This window comes from Pan troglodytes, chromosome 22 (assembly GCF_028858775.2).
Source record: "Pan troglodytes isolate AG18354 chromosome 22, NHGRI_mPanTro3-v2.0_pri, whole genome shotgun sequence".
In the NCBI taxonomy this organism is placed as follows: Eukaryota; Metazoa; Chordata; class Mammalia; order Primates; family Hominidae; genus Pan; species Pan troglodytes.
The window spans coordinates 19484857-19506725 of record NC_072420.2 but is presented as its reverse complement, the minus strand read 5'-3'; the positions used below and the strand labels follow the sequence as shown (position 1 = coordinate 19506725).

At 35.9% G+C, this 21869-nt stretch overlaps 1 protein-coding gene across 2 annotated transcripts in view; it reads left to right on the top strand.

The window, feature by feature from the left end:
* TMPRSS15 (transmembrane serine protease 15) overlaps positions 1 to 21869 on the top strand; it is a 214670-nt gene that overhangs the window by 50362 nt on the left and 142439 nt on the right. The window contains exon 2 of one of the 2 annotated variants that reach the window (XM_063803339.1): positions 21399 to 21487. The exons of the other annotated variant lie outside the window; for it this stretch is intronic. The gene's annotated coding sequence lies outside the window, so the exon portion shown is untranslated. The remainder of the gene's footprint in view (positions 1 to 21398; positions 21488 to 21869) is intronic. 2 annotated transcript variants of the gene reach the window in all.

The window sequence follows — 21869 nt, the reverse complement described above, 5'->3', positions numbered from 1 at the left end:
ACTCCAAAACAAATTACTCATCATAACATTTTAGGAAAATGTATAAAGTTAATAATAACAGCTAGAAGGTACATCTGAACATAATCGGCCCTTACCATAATCTGAAATGAGTATTCTTTATATCCTCAAACTATGTTATTTTAATTTTTTTTTTTTTTTTTTTTTTTTTGAGACAAGGTCTTACTTTGTCTCCCAGGCTGGAGTGCAGTAGCACAATCATGGATCACTGCAGCCTTGACCTCTCAAGCTCAGGTGATTCTCCCACCTCAGCCACCATGCCTGGCTAATTCTTTTGTATTTTTTCTAGAGACAGGGTTTCTCCATGTTACCCAGGCTGGTCTCAAACTCCTGGGCTCAAGCAATCTGCCCTCCTCTGCCTCCCAAAGTGCTACAATTACAGGCATGAGCCACCATGCCAGGCCTAAACTCTGTTATTTTTAAGATAAATGAGGCAGAAGTTCCAGAAATTTAATCAAAAAGTTTTTCCTGCTCCTTTATTTTCAACACAAGAGTTGCACAAGATGTGGATAATACCAATTTGGTTTTAATTTGCTGTTCCTGAATTATTCTCATCAGTCAGTGTGGATTAGGCCATTTTTTTCCATCTTTTGAGACACTAAAATGTTTTAAATACTTACCAGGACAAACATTGCTAGCAGTGGTCAGGTGCAACAATGACTCCATTTCCCCCATTTAAGGTATGTTCAGTGTCAGCATATTGACTGCTAGTTAGTATTAACATGAAAAAAGTAAACTCATACACTTTCTAAATTGGGATTTTTCACCATGTTACTTATTAAATGTTCAATTTTTTGCCATGATACAAAGTTATCTTTCCGAGAAAGGTACACAGGAATCTTTGCATTACTTACTTGACAAAAATAGTTAACTCTCACAAATAATTAGTCCCAACTTTTTCGGAGAAGAAAAAAAATCACACCATGATTGATGAGTATAAAAACTAGAGAAGAATTTTACTGTTTCCCAAGACATCTAAAATTTCATGACATCAATCAGTTTCCTAGGGTTGCCTAAACAAAGTGCCACAAGCTGGTGGCTTTAAACAACAGAAATTTCTTATCTCCTTGTCCTTGAGGCTGGAAATCCAAAATCTACGTGGGCCGGGCTGTGGTCTCTCTGAAGCCCCTAGGGGAGGATGCTACCTTGACTCTCCCGACTCCTGGTAGCCTGATGCTTTCTTTAGCGTATGGAAGCATAACTCCAATCTCTGTCTCCCATTTCACGGTTCATTCTTCCTGTATTTCTGTGTCTTCACATAACCTTCTTTCCTATAAGGATACCTTTCAGATTTGATTAGGAGCCCACCCTACTCCATTATATCCTCCACTTAATTTCACTAGTTACATCTGCAATGACCCTGTTTCCTAACAAGGTGGCAATCTGAGGTACTGAGATTTAGGACTTCAACATGTGTATTTTGGCGAGGCACAATTCAACCCTTAACATGACACAAAAGTAAGATTCTATTATTTTCATAATGTTACTAAATATTATATAAATAGCTCAGGAAATTGATAAAGACATAGTGTCTCAAACTACAAATAATAGAAGAGTTCAGAGAAGTATTATCAGAGGAGAAAACTCTTGGAATATGGCTTAAAGGATAAATAAGAGGCCTCCAAGTAGGAAAGAGGAATGGAGGAAATGATAATCCAGAAACCCAAGTGTAAGAGAATACTTTATATGAAGGGATGAGTTCATGACAAAGCAAAATGTATTCAGGAAGCTACAAATTATTCAGAATTAAAGTTTTCAGTTCAGTGCAAGGATCTGAAGATGAAGATAAATGTAAGAAAACTTTATTAAAATTCCTTGAATATTCACCCAATAATTTTACTTATTTTCTTAAAAGTAAAAGAAAGTCATTGACACACTTTAGTAAACATATATACTTTTTCTGTTATAGAAATCAATATGTGGAAGTAGCATAGAAGAATTAGAAAGTGCATTTACCAAAGGTAATTTGGTACATTTCATTTTCATTTCAGAAAGAGAAAAGCTAAAAGGCTCTAGTAGGCATTTTTGATTGCATAGATAAATCCTATATTTTCTAAAGTGGAAAAACTTGTAAAAGTAAATGGAAATTTTAGTAAGAAAAATTTTATGCATATGAGAAATCATTTTAAATTAAACTATTCAAGTTATTTAATTATAATTGCTTTAGTGGACTCATAGTTTGAACACAACTATACTTTGGAAAAAAGTTCTTATTGGAGAAAAGAAGGAAAAATATATACAATAATTTAAAATGAAATTTAAATTGCCATACAAGCTATTGTTTGAATCAACATATTTAACTACTATCCTTGAATATCATCTTTGAAAAGACAAAGAAAGAAAAGAAACAGGGGAGAAATTCCGAAGTTTCAATGGAAAACAGAAAGAATGGACCAAGAGACCCAGAATCAAGGGATAGGGCCATGATAAAACTTTACATAATATGGTCAATGTGAGACCATATTAAGAAATATGTCAACCTGCATAAAATACAGCAATTACAAAGGAAAAACCTGGCTGGAAAGTAAGTACACAGGATATGTATTATAATATAAAACATTTCAGGATAAAAGCAATAACATCCTTGGGCTAGGCTGGTTCTTAAGACATTTGTAGCCTTGATGGAGCACAAATTTTTATTCTATAAACTAACACAGCAAGTATAAAATTCTTTTTCTCTTTTTACTGGGAGACTTTACAGCAAAGAAAAATGGTGATCTGGACAATTTGCTAATTTGCTAATAACAAATGAACTAATGGTCTTGCTAGCTGGAGAGTTCCTTCCTATGGATTGCTTTTAGTCAGATATATCTGTTCTAAGACTGTACATGCTAAGCAAACTAACATGTGTAGAGTTTTGGAGCACATTTGCCTGGAAAATGTCACAAAAGCTGTATAATTTATAAGAATAAAAAGAATGTCTTTTAAGACCAAAAGAACTCTCTTCTATGTAAATAATCTAGCTGCATACATTATTACACATTTGATATATTGTGGACCAGAGTGCATTCCACTGCTGCAAGAAGGGAATATCAGAGCTACATTGATGGGCCCAGACCTCTCCTTGTTTTCCCTGTGTCTCATGATTACTTGTATCCGGAAATGATTGGAAAACCTTGATCACAAACTTGCATAAGATGAATTTGACAAGCTAATATTTGGTGTTATTGCACCAGCATACAGAGCAGCAGATTGTAGTAATTCTGCTCTTCTTTTATTGGATATGTATGGCATAAGTGATGATTTCATCAAAGAAGTTTCCTAATAACAATTGCCACACTAGTTGGACAAGCTGAAAAATGCCCAGTTTTGGTTGAGCAACCACCACCAAGATAAAGAATGAATCTATCCCCATAGAATTGAAGCTTCATTCTAGGTGAACACCTTCACCAATATATTTTCTGCTGCCAAAATAAGTAACTAGATCTTTGATCAAGCAACATAAAATTACCCAAGGCAAAACATAGTTTCTTTTTTATGGGACCAAATGTTTTGGACAGATACTACACATCTTTTGAGTGAAACCATTTAAACTGTCAAAAACAGAATGCTATATAACCTTCTTCAAGCAGATAGAAAAAGGTGTCACTAATTGTGAAATATGATTATTCACCAGCATTGATACACATCTAACAGTGACTTTTTTGTGACCCCAAATTTTAATTTTAATGCAATATTTTCAGATATTTACTAAGAGGTACAGCTTTCACAAAGACTGACGCTAACATTGTGAAAAGGTGATAAGTGCTAACATGCATCAACCAGTAATAGTAAATATAATGGGAAGATTCATGAGCTGAACATACAACATACATATTTTTAACTACTTGGATTCATGCTCTGGTGAATTAAAACTATATTTAAATTAAGAAATTATTTGAGCAAAAATACATATCTCTCTTTAAAATTCTTAATGGATGTGAAATATATTAAGGTACTCAATGAGAGTAACATATAGTTGAACATTTTAGGAAGAAAACTAGGCAAAGCTGCAAGTATAGTATAAGTAATCTCAAATTACAAACACTAGAACTAGAAACTTTGTTCATACATCTAAGTAGGCATGTTAATTTATCTTCATGCTGCTAAAGACATACCCAAGACTGGGAAGAAAAAGAGGTTTAATTGGACTTACAGTTCTACATGGCTGAGGAAACCTCAGAATCATGGCAGAAGTTGAAAGGCACTTCCTACGTGGCAGCAGAAAGAGAAAATGATGAAGACACAAAAGTGGAAACCCCTGATAAAACCATCAGATCTCATGAAATTTATTCACTACCATAAGAACAGTATGGGAGCAACTGCCTTCTTGATTCAAATTATCTCCCACTGGTTCCCTCCCACAGCACGTGGGAATTATGGGAGTATAATTCAAGATGAGATTTGGGTGGGGACACAGAACCAAACCATATCATTCCACCCCGGCCCCTCCAAATCTCATGTCCCCACATTTCAAAACCAATCATGCCTTCCCAACAGTCCCCCAAAGTCTTAGCTCATTACAGCATTAACTCAAAAGTCCACAGTTCAAAGTCTCATCTGACACAAGGCAAGTCCCTTCTGCCTATAAGCCTGTAAAATCAAAAGCCTAGATACACTGGGGGTACAGGTATTGAGTTAACACAGCCATTCCAAATGGGAGAAATTGGCCAAAACAAAGTGGTTAGGGGGCCCATGCTAGTCTGAAATCCAGCAGGGCAGTCAAATTTTATAGCTCCAAAATGATCTCCTTTGACTCCAGGTCTCACATCCAGGTCACACTGATGCTGATGCAAGAGGTGGGTTCCCATGGTCTTGGGCAGCTCTGTCCTGTGGCTTTGCAGGGTACAGCCTCCCTCCCAGCTGCTTTCATGAGTTGGCATTCAGGGTTTGCAACTTTTCCAGGTGAACAGTGCAAGCTGTTGGTGGATATACCATTCTGGGGTCTGGAGGAAAGTGGCTCTCTTCTCACAGCTCCACTAGGTGGTGCCCCAGTAGGGCCTCTGTGTGCTCCAACCCCACATTTTCCTTCTGCACTGCCCTAGCAGAGGTTCTGCATGAGCGCCCCACCCTGCAGCAAACTTCTGCCTGGACATCCAGGTATTTCCATACATATTCTGAAATCTAGGCAGAGGTTCCCAAACCTCAATTCTTGACTTCTGTGCACTCACAGGCTCAACACCATGTGGAAGCTGAAAAGGCTTGGGGCTTCCACTCTCTGAAGCCATGGCCTGCACTCTACATTGGCCCCTTTCAGCCAAAGTTGGAATGCAGAGCACCAAGTCCATAAGCTGCAGATAGCAAGGGGGCCCTGGGACCGGCCCACAAAATCATTTTCTCCTAGGCCTCCAGACCTATGGTGGGAGGGGCTGTCATGAAGACCTCTGACATGCCCTGGAGACATTTGCCCATTGTCTTGGTGATTAACATTTGGCTCCTTGTTACTTATGCAAATTTCTGCAGCCTGCTTGAATTTCTCCTCGGAAGATGGGTTTTTCCTTTCTATCAAATTGTCAGCCTGCAAATTTTCCAAACTTTTATGCTCAGCTTCCCTTATGAAACTGAATACCTTTAACAGCACCCAAGTCACCTGACTACTATAAGGACTCCACAGTCAAATTTGAATTTAAAATTATGCATAGTAGATTGTCAAATCTTATTTGTTGTCTTGCCTTTAAACAATTCTAAAAGAAAGGCTTCATATCTTGCAGAATTTTTAATTGTTAACTAATATTAATAACAATAACCCAGGAGATTAGTGAAAAGAAGTTTCCTATTGTAACTCTTCATCGAGCAAAAGACTTCTGTCAGTCAATTAAAAACATCTCTATTGCTGGAGAAATAATGGTTCTTTCACTTTCTTATGAGTTGTGTCCATTTCTGTGACTGCCTTACATGATATGTGAATGAATCATAAGTTATTCCTCAAACTCTTAGCTGTGTAGATCAATAATTTAACTACCTGTGTAGAAATAAGAACTTATCAAAGCTTCAAATGTTGTGAATAATAACATAGTGGAAAATTCTTTTGCCTTATCCACATTTGGGAAAAAAATGTTTTAAAAAACTCCCAAATTCAGATTTGAAACACTGAGGTGTTTTTTTCTCTAAAAAGTAGAGAAACACTTTCCTGGTTAGAAGAATGATTTGAATAAGTATATTTCTTAGGTAAACAATGATAAAATATAAATCCTCAGTCATGTTTTGATCGGTCAGCCTTTGTGGAAGTAGGTCGGTCCTGAGCAGGTCTATTTCAGATGGTGAAGTAGTAATGAATGTTTTTGCCTGCAACTAAAGTCCCCTATTAACTGTGGCTAAAATAAATAGCTTTTTATTCACAAAGCATAGACAAAAAGGAGAGTTTACATGCATCAGAACAGTTGTTAAAAGAAATAAACAGTTAAGAATTTTATTTATCCATCTTCAGCATGTTGACTTTTATTCCCTTAAATGTAATAGTAAGTAAGGCAAGGAGAATGGAAAATAAGTGTGTGTGGCTTAGAGGGTTAGACTGACTATAATTCTAAAAAAGCTGTACACTTTCACAATCTGATAAAAACTGGGGCTCTGTTGGCAAAGAGCAAGGAGTGGGTAGATTTTGGGCTACGCAATTAACACTGCATGCTTCAGACAGACACAAATGAGCTAGCAAAGGAGAGAGAATTGAATCTGTTCTCAGAGGGCTGCTGCCTTGTACAACTTACATAAGTTGATGCCTAGAGCCAATCATTTCCTTCGTAAGAACAGCTAATAACCAGCGATATTAATTACAATGAAATGGGCTTCTAATAACATCAATAACATGTTTTTTAACAAACACCAAAAGGGATTAATCACTCTAAACCAGGCATGGCGGAGGGAAGAAATGCAGAGGCGAACACTCCCTTTATGTGTTTGTTTCATAAAATCCAATTGAGACATTTTTTGTTCTTTTTAATGCCTGTGGCAAAAAGAAGTCAGTTAGATTATGACATGTGCGTCATCTAGGAAGAAATGAAATATGTGATCACTAAACTATTAATTGACAAACCATTTGGCAACACATTTTTTCCACATTCTTATTTTTCAAATGTTATCAATGAAAATGCATAATTTTGAAATAAACCAAATCTTTGACAATGCACGAAATATTATAGGTGAAGTTCAACAGACTTTCAAAATGGAACCAATTTTGTTGACATTACTAAAGTCCTCTATTAATTGTGGCTAAAACAAATAGCTTTTTATCACATAGCGTAGACCAAAAAGAGGGTTTGCATGCTTCAGAAGAGCTGTTTAAAGATGAAAACAGGTAAGGATTTTCTTTCTTCATCTTTAGCATATTGACTTTTGTTTATATTTTGTTGACATATCATGAAGTTTTAATAAAATCAAATAGTTTTCAAATCAGAAAGTGGAGGTAATTGAGTTAAGCCCCTTATAAAGTTTCTTCTCTTACATATCACAATATTTTACATGAGAGCTTCATTTTGTAGCCAGATCATGTGCCTGAGCTGGAATTCTGAATCTGCCACTTATTTGCTAAGTGACAATAGATAAGTTAATTAACTATACTACTCCTTGATATTTTGCATAAAAAGTAGATAATAATAATTCCTACTTCATAGAACACATGAGGATTAAGTGAGTTATTATCTGCACAGTACAACTACTTATGTTGTTTGTCACTGTGAGTGTGTGTTGTGTATAGTTGCTAAATAAGGGTTTGTAAAATAAAGTAATTGTGGGCCCTTGAAGCTGGAAAAGAAAAGGAAGACATCATTACAGAGAAAGGTATGCAGGATATAAAAGAGTTCTTATACATATTTAGGAAGCAAATAAATAGGTGAATAAAAAGATATTTTATTAATATTTTGTTAATAATCATAGCACAGAGCCTGGCACAGAGCATAAAATCAATGTTAATGTTTTTCTATTTATCTTTTGCCACCAAATAATGTATTTTTCTTGTATTGCATTTAGGTTATTAAGGGTTTTTTACACCAAGAGTGCTTGAAGCCCAGAATACTGATGCATCTGAATTATCAAAATATCCATGAAAAATGTGTAGAGATATATTTGGGAGATTTTTTTAAGCACTTTTTCCCAAATGTGGATGAGGCAAAAGAATTTTCCACTACGTTATTATTCACAACATTTGAAGCTTTGGTAAGTTCTTATTTCTACACAGGTAATTAAATTATTTATCTACACAGCTACATAAATACTTCTTAAGAGTTTGAGGAATAACTTATGATTCATTCACGTATCATGTAAGGCCATCACAGAAATGGACACAACTCATAAGAAAGTGAAAGAACCATTATTTCTCCAGCAATAGAGATGTTTTTAATTGACCGACAGAAGTCTTTTGCTCAATGAAGAGTTACAATAGGAAACTTCTTTTCACTAATCTCCTGGGTTATTATTAATTATTGATATTACTTAACAATTAAAAATTCTGCAAGATATGAAGCCTTTCTTTTAGAATCGTTTAAAGGCAAGACAACAAATAAGATTTGACAATCTACCATCCATAATTTTAAATTCAAATTTGACTGTGGAGTCCTTATAGTAGTCAGGTTTGCTGATTGCAACAAAACATTAATGGCTAATCAATGTAAATGAAAATTTCCATAAGAATAGTCTTCTGTTGGCATGCAACTACTCTACCAGAGTTTTCTGGAAGACATTTTGGTGTTGACACACCAAATATATATTCTTTTAAATTTTCACTTCTTAAGTAATAAATACTATTCTGTATCATATTATTTATCCATTGATAGGGATTCCTCTTTTCTTAAAGTCTCTGGCATCTTGAATTAATATATATGTATATTAATTCATATGTGTTCATATATTCATAAAATTATTATATCATATATATTCATACATATGAATTCACACATGTATGAATATATAATATTCATATATAATGTTATATATGAATTCATATATATGAATACATATATTCTCTTAATTCGCATTTAATGTCTTCATTCTTTCTACTGCTATATTTACATCAAGAAAACACAACAAATAGCATATAACTTACTAGTTGTTGTTGCTTTCTTCTAATCTCTTTGCCTAGTTGCAGATGCCTAGCTCTTTTTTAACCATTACTTTATGGCTCATAACTTTTTTACAAAGAATAATGCATTCATTTGCACAGTCCTTTTTCCCCCAGCTCCTTTTGTCGGTTCTTTACACGAATCTGCAGAGTTGGCATTACTTTGCTCTGATCTGAATTAAACCTATCAAGGACTTGCTTATTTTTTGCTTCTTATTTTAAGCAAAACAACATGATGGCTTTTATGAATCAAAAGACTAATGAGCCCATCTGTCATATTTTGCAAGAATGCCACAGTGAATCACTTTTTCTGACTTTAACTGGCACTGGGAAATTACTACATGTAAATAGACTCACTGAGATGTCAAAACAAGAGTGTTGCAAAAAGGAATTGCTGTATAGTTTCTCCACAACGTTTGGCTGGGCTGAGAGCTTTACTAGACAATTGGGAGCAGTCTGGGCACTGGAGTTTAAGCAAGATATTCAGATTTGAACGGCATGAAAAAGGACCATTCAGTAACTGGAAAATAGAATCTTCTCTCAAGTTAGCAGAGGTGATGATTTTTGGAAATTATTGTTGAGGTAAATGTAAGCCTAAAGAATAAATGTAGGACCTCAGATAACACTATGAATCTACTGATAAAAAAACATTTAAAACACTTGTTTTCAGATGAAAAGAAAATGACTTTTCTTTTGAGACCGTGTGAAAGCATTCTCTTTCAGTTAAAATATTTAGGCAAATTATTGATGCCAGGCTGAAACTTCTCTTTCTTTAAATAAAGCACACTTGAATGTCTCCTTTATGTTTTGCTTTGTGATCATACTTCAGTTAATTTTTCAAGGAGGAAAAAAAATGAAGATCAAGATAAGGATGATACCGAACATTACTAAATGATTATAATCTCCCTGGCATTATGCTAATCACTTTGGGCTATAATCTGTTAATATCAGGGAATATTTCATTTTTTAGAGAATCAGTATTTTCTCAGCTTCATAGAGATGCATATGAATTGAGTGTATCACTAGGAAAGCGGAACCACTGAGCAATACGAATTAGGAATTTATTTTAGGCCGGGCGCGGTGGCTCATGCCTGTAATCCCAGCACTGTGGGAGGCTGAGGTGGGCGGATCACGAGGTCAGGAGATCGAGACCATCTGGCCAACACGGTGAAACCCCGTCTCTACTAAAAAAAAAAAAAATACAAAAATTTAGCCGGGTGTGGGCGCGGGCGCGGGCGCCTGTAGTCCCAGCTACTCGGGAGGCTGAGGCAGGAGAATGGCCTGAACCTGGGAGGCGGAGCTTGCAGTGAGCCGAGATCGTGCCACTGCACTCCAGCCTGGGCGACACAGCGAGACTCTGTCTCAAAAAAAAAAAAAAAAAAAAAAAAAAGGAATTTATTTTAGAGATTGAACTCTCCACAATTATGAGTGAATACACGGAAGCAAAGAACAAAAAGGGTATGGTTAGAGGATCAGAGAAAGGTCACTAACAAGGAATCAAGGACAAGAGACAGCGAAATCTATAGCAGGCTGCTGCCTCTGCATTTGGGAGTGGGCAGGCAGTTGGTGGGGCAGGCAATTGTGAATAAAATCTGGACCTAAAGAAAGAGAAATCAAAAGCAAAACCTCAGAGGAGACGCCACAAGAGTAAACTATAAGTCATATTTGCCAGTCTCTGCTTTTCTTATCATTTGTAAATCCACATCTAGCCTTGAGTAACCTGCCTTTGGTGAACTGCAGAGGAAGCTAAGACCCTCCACACAGGCACTGCATATGAGCCTGACCTAAGATTTAAAGAACCTGAAGGAAATCTGCGCTAGCTGAGCCCCATGCAAATGAGATGAGCTAGCAGATCAGCATCAGCATTTGAGACCTACAGTAATTCGGGAGCCCTGGTACCAACTTCCTAGTTTCCTGACTGCTATTTCCCATCTGCCTGCTAACCCTCACAAATTTCTCTTATTTGCCCAACCTAGCCCAGAGCTATTCAGAAAGGGTATTTGAAGAATGAAACCAGAATTCAGATAAATTGACACATGCAAAACTATTGAATTTAGTGTTAAGATCCAGACTATCTGAATTTATTTTCTGAAAATGGCAGTTATCCGCTTTGATACCTTAGGCTATTTATTTAAATGCTTTGTGCCTTGGTTTCCACATCTCATAAATGGGAATAATTGTAGCACCTGCCACGCTACTACTGTTTAACATCATAGGGTTATTGTGAGAATAAGTAAATGCATGTAAAATTCCTAGAATTACACATCACACATAGTAAATGATCATTAACTGCAAGTAATTATCATTATATGTTTCATATTATTTTATCCTGTTTTCAAAATAACATCATGAAGTGATGTTTTGGGATCCATTGCTCAAGTTACATGCATCTTCAATCAGAGGTAAAGCACATTGTGATTTTTTTTAAAAAATAAACATAATAAGGTAAAGTATCAAGTCACCAAAGGTTTCACCTTCCGTTTATTTTTCATTAAGAGTAATAATTGCCTTCAGGGCTGGGGGCAGTGGCTCACACCTGTAATCCCAGCACTTTGGGAGGCTGAGGAGGGTGGATTGCCTGAGGTCAGGAGTTCAAGACCAATCTCGCCAACATGGTGAAACCCAGTCTCTATTAAAAATACAAAAAATTATCTTAGGCATGATGATGCACGCCTGTAATCCCAGCTACTCAGGAGGCTGAGGCAGAAGAATCGCTTGAACCTGGGAGGCAGAGGTTGCAGTGAGCCTAGGTCATGCCACTGCACTCCAGCCTGGGTGACAGAGCCAGACATAGTCTGAAAAAGAAAAAAAGAGTAATACTTGCTTTCAGCCCTCTGCCTGAAGACAGAAACTCTCGTAGTTTTAGCTGTCCCATGCCCAAAGCTGTCATTGTAATTTTCAGTGGACATAACCGAAGGGGTGTATCAATAATCATTTTTCTCAGAGCAGTGAATGATGAAGTTATAGAAGATAATAAAATCTACTTAAAGTCTCCATAAGGCTTAATCCATTATCTTCCTGGGGAAACTTTTATATCGGAAAAATCTTATTCATGTCTTACATAAAGGAGCAAACCATTCCATAAATAGATTAAGGAGAAGAGCATTCAAAAGACAGAGTACAATCCTCAAACAAAGGAATAGAAATTGCATATGTCAAATATTTTTCTTTAATGAAACCATATAGTTATCTTACAAAAATATATACTGACCTTTGGCATTCCTAAATTAAAACACTGGTTACAACTTCATTAATGAACCCTAAGAAAGAAAAAATTGTTAACTGACCAGGGATAGAAACATCTGGTCTCAAATAACTTTTCTAAAGATTTTCCTTAACTATTAGGTAACTATTATCCCTATAATGTTGATGAGAAAATAAAGTTCAGGAAAATTAAGTAAAAACTATCCACCGTGTTATACACAGTAACAAGACGCCAAGGTTTTAGCTCAAAAAATTAGACCCAGAACCAATACTTTCAACCTCTATGCAAACTGCCTTCCCTTTACAATCAGAGTGGAGTACTGAAAACTGTGACCAAGATCTTGAAACACCAAATCAAGATTCTTACATAATATTTGAAGATTGAGAATCCATTTGAAATATGCTGCATATTTTTACATCATTGCAAGTTACATTGATCCTATATTAGTGCTGTGATATTTTCCAATATTAGTGGTATAGTGTTTAGTGATATAGTCCTCCGTGTCATATATGTAAAATAACAGCTACAAAAGAGAATATCTTAGTTTCTCCAAGCTCACCCTTTTTAGAAATGTAGTGTACATATAAGTCACCTGGAGATCTTAAAATGCACATCCTTATTTAATAAATCTAGAGTGATTCAACATTTCTAACAAGCTTCAGGATGATATTTAGGAATGATGTTTTAAGTGTTAAAGCCATACACTTTGGAAATCCTCCCTAGATACTTCTTGGGGTTGAAGTGGAGAAAGCCTACATAGCAGAAAACAATCTGACTCTATATTGCTGTGACTCAGTGCAGTGATACCTCTTATCTGAGTAGAGCCAAAGTGACATCTACATTGTGAATCTCGCAGGCAGTATCATCCTCAGTGCCAAAGCCTGGCCATGCTATTTGGAAAACTCTCTTAAAGGAACTTAACAGAAAGTCCAAGATAAAAAGCTTATTTTATACAGCAGTAAGATCAAGTGCTTTTGTTACCTGTTGCATCTATTGACCTAGTGTGACAGCTTTAACAATGACAAATATCACTAAGTCAAAGGCAAATTACTAATTGTTTTAGGTAACATGCAGGTTTTACTAAATCCAAGGTATGGCTAGTGGTTAATTTAACCTTCGCTACAACTTGAGAATTTTTATTATACCTTCCAAATATTGAAGATCTTTCCCTAGCCACATAGAAACAGAAAATTCAATAGACTTTGTGTTCTATTCAACCACAAAGTGCCACCTAGCTACCTAATAAGGAAGTAATAAAAAGAAGGAGATTTCAGCAAAACTAAATAATGGTGACTTTAGCCATGCTTTGAGGTTTACTCGAATCACAGACTCAAAGGATGTTAAAGGTGGCTAACATTGTCTCATCCAAACCATTCATTGCATAGATGCAGAAGCTAGCATTGGAGGAATTCAATAACCATTTAAGGTAACACTGTTAGAAAAATATGAAGAAAACTTAAAATTTTTCACGTCTAGTCTAGTGCTGAGGAAATTACAGCCCTCCTTTTCCTACACATATTTTTAAAATTACCGTATCACTCAGGCTAGGCTACGGTATGCTACATTTAAAAAAATGACTTTCAGGTCCCAGTAGCAAACAAAAACAAATGTCAATTTCTTGTCCACATTGTGCGTCCGTTGTTGATTAGCTGTTACTCTCCTTCACATATCTTCACTTTGCAACCCATGTTGACAGAACAATTGTATCCGGGAAATTACTTTTCTCATGGTAGAAGGGGTAAAAAGACATAACCAATCATATTCTGATTTGCTTGTATTCCCATTTCTTTATCCAAAAACAGTCACATACCAGGGCAGGATGTATTTTCCACCTACAGGAAGGACTACAGATGCATGGCTAAGTTTCATGTCAGTGAAGCAGAGAAGGATACTTTTCTACCAGGGTGGTGTCAAAGTCAAATAAAATGTAGAGGTGGATCTCCATAGTTAAAATTTCGGGGAGGAAAGCAAGAATTGCAATTTGGGACATACACACACACCAGGTGGTCTTTGGTATGTCCAAAGAAGAAAGAGAAGGTTAGAGTTTTTAGAAAAAGAGGAAATGTCGGCCGGGCGCAGTGGCTCACACCTGTAATCCCAGCACTTTGGGAGGCTGAGGCGGGTGGATCACGATGTCAGGGGATCGAGACCATCCTGGCTAACACGGTGAAACCCCATCTCTACTAAAAATACAAAAAATTAGCTGGGCGTGGTGGCGGGCGCCTATAGTCCCAGCTACTCAGGAGGCTGAGGCAGGAGAATGGCGTGAACCCGGAAGGCCGAGCTTGCAGTGAGCAGAGATAGCACCACTGCACTCCAGCCTGGGCAACAGAGCGAGACTCCGTCTCAAAAAAAAAAAAAAAAGAGAGGAAATGTCACATATTGCTTATCAAGAAAGTTCACTGGCACTAGGAAAGTTTTGGGGAGCTGGCAAGTTTTAATCGGTAAGTGACAGCAATGAGTAAGACTATTTTTGGAGTTGCTTCAGCAGCTATTAGATAAAACTGGTTTCAGGTTAAAGTTGGCTGTTTCTACCAGGCTTGCAGAGAATTACATTCTTGGAACAATTGCACATTCACTGAGTGATTTTTTCCCCCGGCTCAACACTGATTTAGTTGGGTATGACAAGAATGATCTAACTTGTATGGTCAGCTTTCAGAGCAGTATGACAGCATTTTTTAATGAGGCAATCCCATAATTGCAAATAGTATGAACTGCGTTGTTTTTGCATTGATCTACCATGTATAGCATACGCTGAATCAACAGCCATTGCCACAAAGAGGTGCCCATTTCTTTTCTCTGGAGATTCCAATTTTAACAATGTTTTCTAGCAGAGATTGGTCAATATTATTTTTAAATATTTAAATCACAATATTGTCTTCTGTGAACTAAAAACACAGCTATAAGTAGCAGCTATAACGTTTAATAGTTAATAGATTATAGAGCAAAAGAATACGTAGACCAAATCAAAGAGATGAATGGGCAGGGCTACAGGGTAAAAGATGATTGGGGGGGTAACATTTTCCCTATTTCAGCAAGAGGCCACGTATAGATCAATCCCTAAGGGCAGAAAGGTTGACCCAAGTTTAAGGTTGTAGCCCATCCAGCTGATGTAGAGAGGCAAATAACACCATTCCCACACAGATATGGCCACTGTCGCTTCTACGTATGTGGCTGTAAAATTGTTAGTATTCCACAGTACTGGCTGCAGAATGACATTCTCTTTCCACTTAGCCATCGCTACAACAGATAAAAATGATAAGAGATGCAGAAAGACCACAGAATACTTTTAAAAATAAGGTTCTTAACTCTCTCACCTCTAATCCACAGAAGTAAGGTATCCCTTAGACACTGTATTTTGGGTATCGTCTTCCAGCTAGTAGCAAGCATTAAAGTATCTAATGGGTGAAATGAAACCATAGGAGAGAGCCTGTTTGGAAGAGACAGAGAAGTTTCATTTCTTTTGTTTTAATTGGACATGACAGAAAGAACAAATGAGCAATACATTTCATTACCTTTTAGCTGAAGAAAGAGGCCAGGATCCAAGTGATTGCTTTTCTTAAATTGCTAGCCAAGCTCAACTTCTCCCAGTAGCATAGCTTTTTATATTTTTTTGAACAAATTCCTTGTGAAACGGATATAGCATTTCTGGCAATTATATTCCAAGTATGTGTGTGTGTGTGAATATATGTGTGTTTGTGCTTGAATGTGTATGTGTGTATGTGTGTGATTGTGTGTACACGTGTTTATATGTGTGTAGGCTACCCTTTTGACTGACACATATTGCTGCCTCTGATAACAGCATTCTCCTAATTATTTTCTTAATATGGATCGATTCACATTGAGCAAGATTAGTTCTTGGCAATCTATTTGGATCATTTCACTGAAGAGTTAATTTTATTTTCTAGATCAGAAACATCTAGCAGATACAGACTTCTGAGGGGTTTAGGCTCTATTTTTATCACACGGTTATTGAGAGCCTGAAGTTAATTAAATTGTGAGCACACCAAATCTTGTTCAGCATAGATACTAACTTATGTAGTAGCAGTCTTAAAATGTTTCAAAACATATCTTCTTTTTTCTGTAGTATCTTGACATAGAAAATTGCATTAACTATTTTAATTGCATATTTTAATTAGATTACTGTGTTTTAGGACCTATTCATGCCATCTTTGTTTATTCTTTATCTCCAGAAATCTCAGTCTGGCTGTAATTGCACCTGCTTGTTTGCTGTGGCAGAATGTTTCATATAAGAGAGGGAGACAATCATAGGATTATGTAAACTTCTGGAATGGTTAATTGTTGCTTTCTTACCCTCACAAAGTAGAGACTTCTGATTCAACTTGTAAAAACATGGCTCTTTTTATGTGAGAAAAGGTAATAGACAATTTAAAATAGAAGTGCCAAATAAATAATGATTAGGTTACACATGCTCCAAAATCTTGAAATTACCTTTCTAAGGCCTTTTATGTAAAAATTGGCTGAAATGTTACAATTGACATGATTTTTTTCTTATTATAGTTGGTTTGATATTCAAGCACAGTTAAAATTACTATCTTATACATAAAAATTAATTGTATTATTAGTCAAAATGTAAGTTGACATGCTTAATTTACCACTATCTTTATGAAGAGAGTTGACGTTGACTGCCATGGTTTATCTCAAAATCTGGTATGTATCAGCTTTACTTGAGAATCAATGATTTGTAATCTCGTTAATACAAAGTAAAGAGCATAGAAAATGTGTCATCAATAGATAAGTACCTCTAAGGTGTTAGTAGGGCATGAAATGTATGTACTCTTGAATGAATGAGTTTATCATGTCCAATAGCAAAAGATAAAGTCAAAAGTCGTCTGGATAATTTAAACTCATAAACAAGATAACTAAATTTAAAATTCTTTACAATATGCTGCAAATAGTTTGTGAATTTATCAAAGAGTTTCACATTTTGGCTAAGTATTAGAATTTCAAAAATTAACCAATATCATCCCCCTTTGTAATGGTATGGATAAGGCACAAGGGGCCAATGTCTTCAAGAGAATATTACTAACCAAGGAGATCGAACACTGGGCTGTAAAAACAAATGCCTTATGATAATAGTAAGTCTACAAATTTCAACGTTCAAAAGATATATAAGGATAATATGAATTTTGCTCTAGGATATTCTGAAAAAGTAAAGGTTAAAATGGAGTATAAAGTCAAGAAGTGTGATGTCTCCAGCTTTGCTCTTCTTTCTCAAGATCTCTTTGGCTACTCTGGGTCTTTTGTGGTTCCAAATGAAATTTAGGATTCTTTTCTCTATTTCTGTAAAAAACACCATTAGGATTTTGATGAATATAGCATTTCACCTGTAGATCAATTTGGCTAATATTTATATTTCAACAATATTAAGTCATCCAATCCATAGAAAGCCATGTTTTTTTTTCATTTATCTGTGTCTCCTTTAATTTCCGTCATCAATGTTTTGCAGTTTTCATTGTATAAGTATTTCACCCCCATGCTTAAGTTTATTTCTAAATATTGTATGATTTTTATGCTATTGTAAATGGAATTTTTTTAGCTTATTTTTAGAATGGTTCCTTGTTAATGTTTTGAAATACAACTGATTTTTTGTACGTTGATTTTGTATCCTGCATATTTACTCAATTTGTTTATTGGTTCTAACATTTTGTGTAGGTGGAGTTTTAGGGTTCTCTACACACAAGATGATGTCATCTGCAAACAGAGAACATTTTATTCTGTTCCTTTACAATTTGGATTCCTTCTATTTCTTTCTCTTACCTAATGGTTCTGGCTAAGACTTCCAGGACTTTACAGAATAGAAGTGGTAGAAACCATAGTAATTAAAACAGTATGGTACTAGCATAAAGACAGATATATTAAATGGAACAAAATAAAGAGACCAGCTGTAACTCATACATATATGGTCAACTCATCTTTAGCAACAGTGCTAAGGATACACAATGGGTAAGGAAGTATAATTTCTTCAAAAAGTAGAACTGGGAAAACTAGACACTACCCTCAAAAAAACAAAAGTAGATCTCTGCCTTACATCACTCACAAAAATCAAACAAAAATGGACTAAAGACTTAAACATAAGATCTGAACTGTCAAACTTCTAGAAGAAAACATAGGGGAATACCTTCTTGGCAGTGGTCTTGGCAAAGATTTCTTGACTATGACACTAAAATCATAGAACATAAAAGCAAAACTAGAGAAGTGGGACTATGTCAAACTAAAAAGCTCCTGTGCAGGAAAGGAAACAACAGATTGAAAGGCAACCTATAGAATAGGAGAAAACATTTGCAAAACGAACATCTGATAAGGGATACATTTCAAAACGATATAAGGAACTCACAAATCAATAGCAAAAAGACAAGTAACCTGAATTTAAAAATCGGCATGCACCCTGATAGACATTTCTCCAAAGAAGACACAGAAATGGCCAGCAGGTGTGTAAAAAAGTGCTCAAAATGTCTAATCATCAGGGAAATACAAATAGAAACTACAATGAATGATATTACCTCACACCTTTAGGGTGTCAACTATCAAAAAAAAAAAAGATAAGGGCTAGCAAGAAGGCAGAAAAATTGAAACGCTTATACAGTGTTTGTAGGAATGTAACATGATGCAACAGCTATGGAAAACAGTATGGAGGTCCTTAAAAATTTTTAAATAGAGCTACCATATGATCTAGAAATCCCACTTCTGGGTATATATCCCAAGAAATTGAAATCAGGGTCACAAAGAGATATCTGCATCTCTGTCCCACGTTTATTGCAGCATTATTCATGGTAGCCAAGATATGGAAACAACTTAAGTGTCCTTTGACAGATAAATGGATAAAGAAGCATGTGATATATGCATAAAATGGATTATTATTCAGCCTTAAAAGGGAAGGAAATTCTGCTTTTTGCAACAACATGGATGAACCTGGAAGGCATTATGCTAAGTGAAATAAGCCACCCACACAGGAAAAAATAATTCATGATTCTAATTATATGAGGTATCTACAATAGTCAAACTCATAGAAGCAGACAATACAATAATGATTGCCAAGGGCTGCAGAGTTGGGCAAATGAAGAATTCAATATGTATAAAATTGTAATTATGCAAGATAAACTGGTTATAGAAATTTGCTGTATAACATAGTACCTAGAGTTAACAATATGATATTGTGCATTTGAAAATTTGGTAAGAAAGAGTTGAAAGCTCAAGTTATGTTCAAAAATCACACACTCACACACACACAAGAAGTAAAGGGACACAAAGAAAATGGGAGGTGTTAGGACATGTCTATTCCTTGATTATGGTGATGATTTTACATTATTGGCATTTGTCTGAACTCATCAAATTGTATACATTAAATATGTGCAGTGGTCTGTATCTTAATAAAACTGTTAAAAATGGAGTATAAATACCTTAAATTGTAAGAATTTTAAAAAATTAAAGGAAATAAAAAGCAGAAATAATAACATTCTAATGACAGTCTATTAAGTTTCTATGCATTCCTTAAGTCTATAATATTTCTATGCTGAAATAGTTACTGGAAGAAAAAGCATGTCATTAAAATATTATAGCTAAATAATTACTACTATCACATAAACGAGTAAGCACTTTGTAAACAAATTACTTTTAAATATTTTTTAAGTGCATTATGAGCCTGTCTCTACAAAAAATTTAAAAAAGGGGCCAGGACTGGTGGCATGTGCCTGTGGTCCCAACTACTCGGGAGGCTGAGGTGGGAGGATCGCTTGGGACCAGTAATTTGAGGCTGCAGTGAGCTATGATCATACCACTGCACTCCAGTCTGGGCGACAGAGCAAGACCCTGTCCTAAAGCAAGAAATAAAGAGTTCAGGGTGCGGTGGCTCATGCCTGTAATCTCAGCACTTTGGGAGGCCGAAGCAGCTAGATCACGAGGTCAGGAGTTCAAGACCAGCCTGGCCAGGATGGTGAAACTCCGTCTCTATTAAAAATACAAAAAAAAAAAAAAAATTAGCCAGGTGTGGTGGCGGGCGCCTGTAATCCCAGCTACTCGGGAGGCTGAGGCAGAGAATTGCTTGAACCTGGAAGGTGGAGGTAGCAGTGACCCGAGACCAAGCCACTGCACTCCAGCCTGGGTGACAGAGTGAGACTCTGTCTCAAAGAAAATTAGACACATAATGCATCTGAAAGAAAGAAAGAAAGAAAGAAGAAGGAAGGAAGGAAGGAAGGAAAGAAAGAAAAGAAAGAAAAGAAAGAAAAGAAAAAGAAAAGAAAGAAAAGAAAGAAAGAAAAAGAAAGAGAGAGAGAGAAAGAAAAAGAAAGAAAGAAAGAAAGAAAAGGAAGGAAGGAAGAGGAAGGGAGGGAGGGAGGGAAGGCAGGAAGGGGAAAATGCATTATGAATTACACTTAAATTTCTAATTCAAACTCATAGTTAAGATTTTATTGAAAAAGCAACCTACACATGACCATATCTAAACTGAAGAAAGATTGAAAACTAGGGCAGCTAGCTTGTGGTGCACAGGTAAAATTCAGTTAGTTTCGTCTCTAAAAGGAGAAAGGGAAGAATGAATACAGATAGAGAATGATCACCACCACAATTATATTTATTTAAAATTTATCTTATTTTTACACAACGTTTCCAAGGATCTAATGTAAGGAATTTAACTGAACATGTTATTATGCTGTTTAATTCCCTACACCTAACCAACTTTACCAGACTCATGCTTCTGTCGTTGACTTCCCTGTCGTAAAAAAATGACTTAATAATGAAACCTTCCTGGTTATTGTGAGTTATTTTATTTTTAATGTTAATGGACCCAACTCAGCAGCAGCAGCAGCAGCAGTAGGGTTACTAGACACATTAATCAAACACATAATTCTAGGTAAAGTACAAATTAAGCAAAATCACACTACATACCTGGCCACTTTGTTCTTGAAACTGACATCGTTAAAAATAAAACAGCAGCAAAGAAGCTATGTATTTACCTAGTACAAAATATTACCCAATGAATTTATTTGGATGGTGGCTAAAAAGACATAGTCAGAAACATGAAATGCAAATTTTTACTTGGGAATTTAGAGGTCCAGACCATGTCAGGAACTTTTAGTTCTTTAATTCGGTGATCTCTTAATTGGATTTTATTTTTATTCTTTCGCTTAGAAAAGAAAACAGAACAAGCTTCCTGGAATTGTGTTAAGACAGAACTTAGCAAGCGGATGTGGAAAACTGATTCTGTGGACAAAGTAAAGGTTGGTATAACACTTTGGTGATGATAGCAGGGAAATTAGATAAAAGAGCATTGAGAAAATCTGACAAGTAGGCTCACTCTCTTTCAATATCAAATAATCTTTTGACCTCTGGGCACTAGGATTATTAAAGTTAAAAAGTAACATGGTGAGAAGATAAATCTTGCCTGAGCTACAGATGTGGCTGGCACAACAATCTGAAATCATAGAATTGTGAATTGGTTAGGATTCTGGATACACAGGGGATTTCTTTGAAAATGATCTAAACTAGCAGCTGATTGGGAAGAACATGCTGATATTTTTTTCAAAGCTTCCTACTAACCAAGTAGGATGCTGTAAAAAGTGTGGTAACCCCTACGAGGAAAAAGCAATCTTTCCCAGCCTG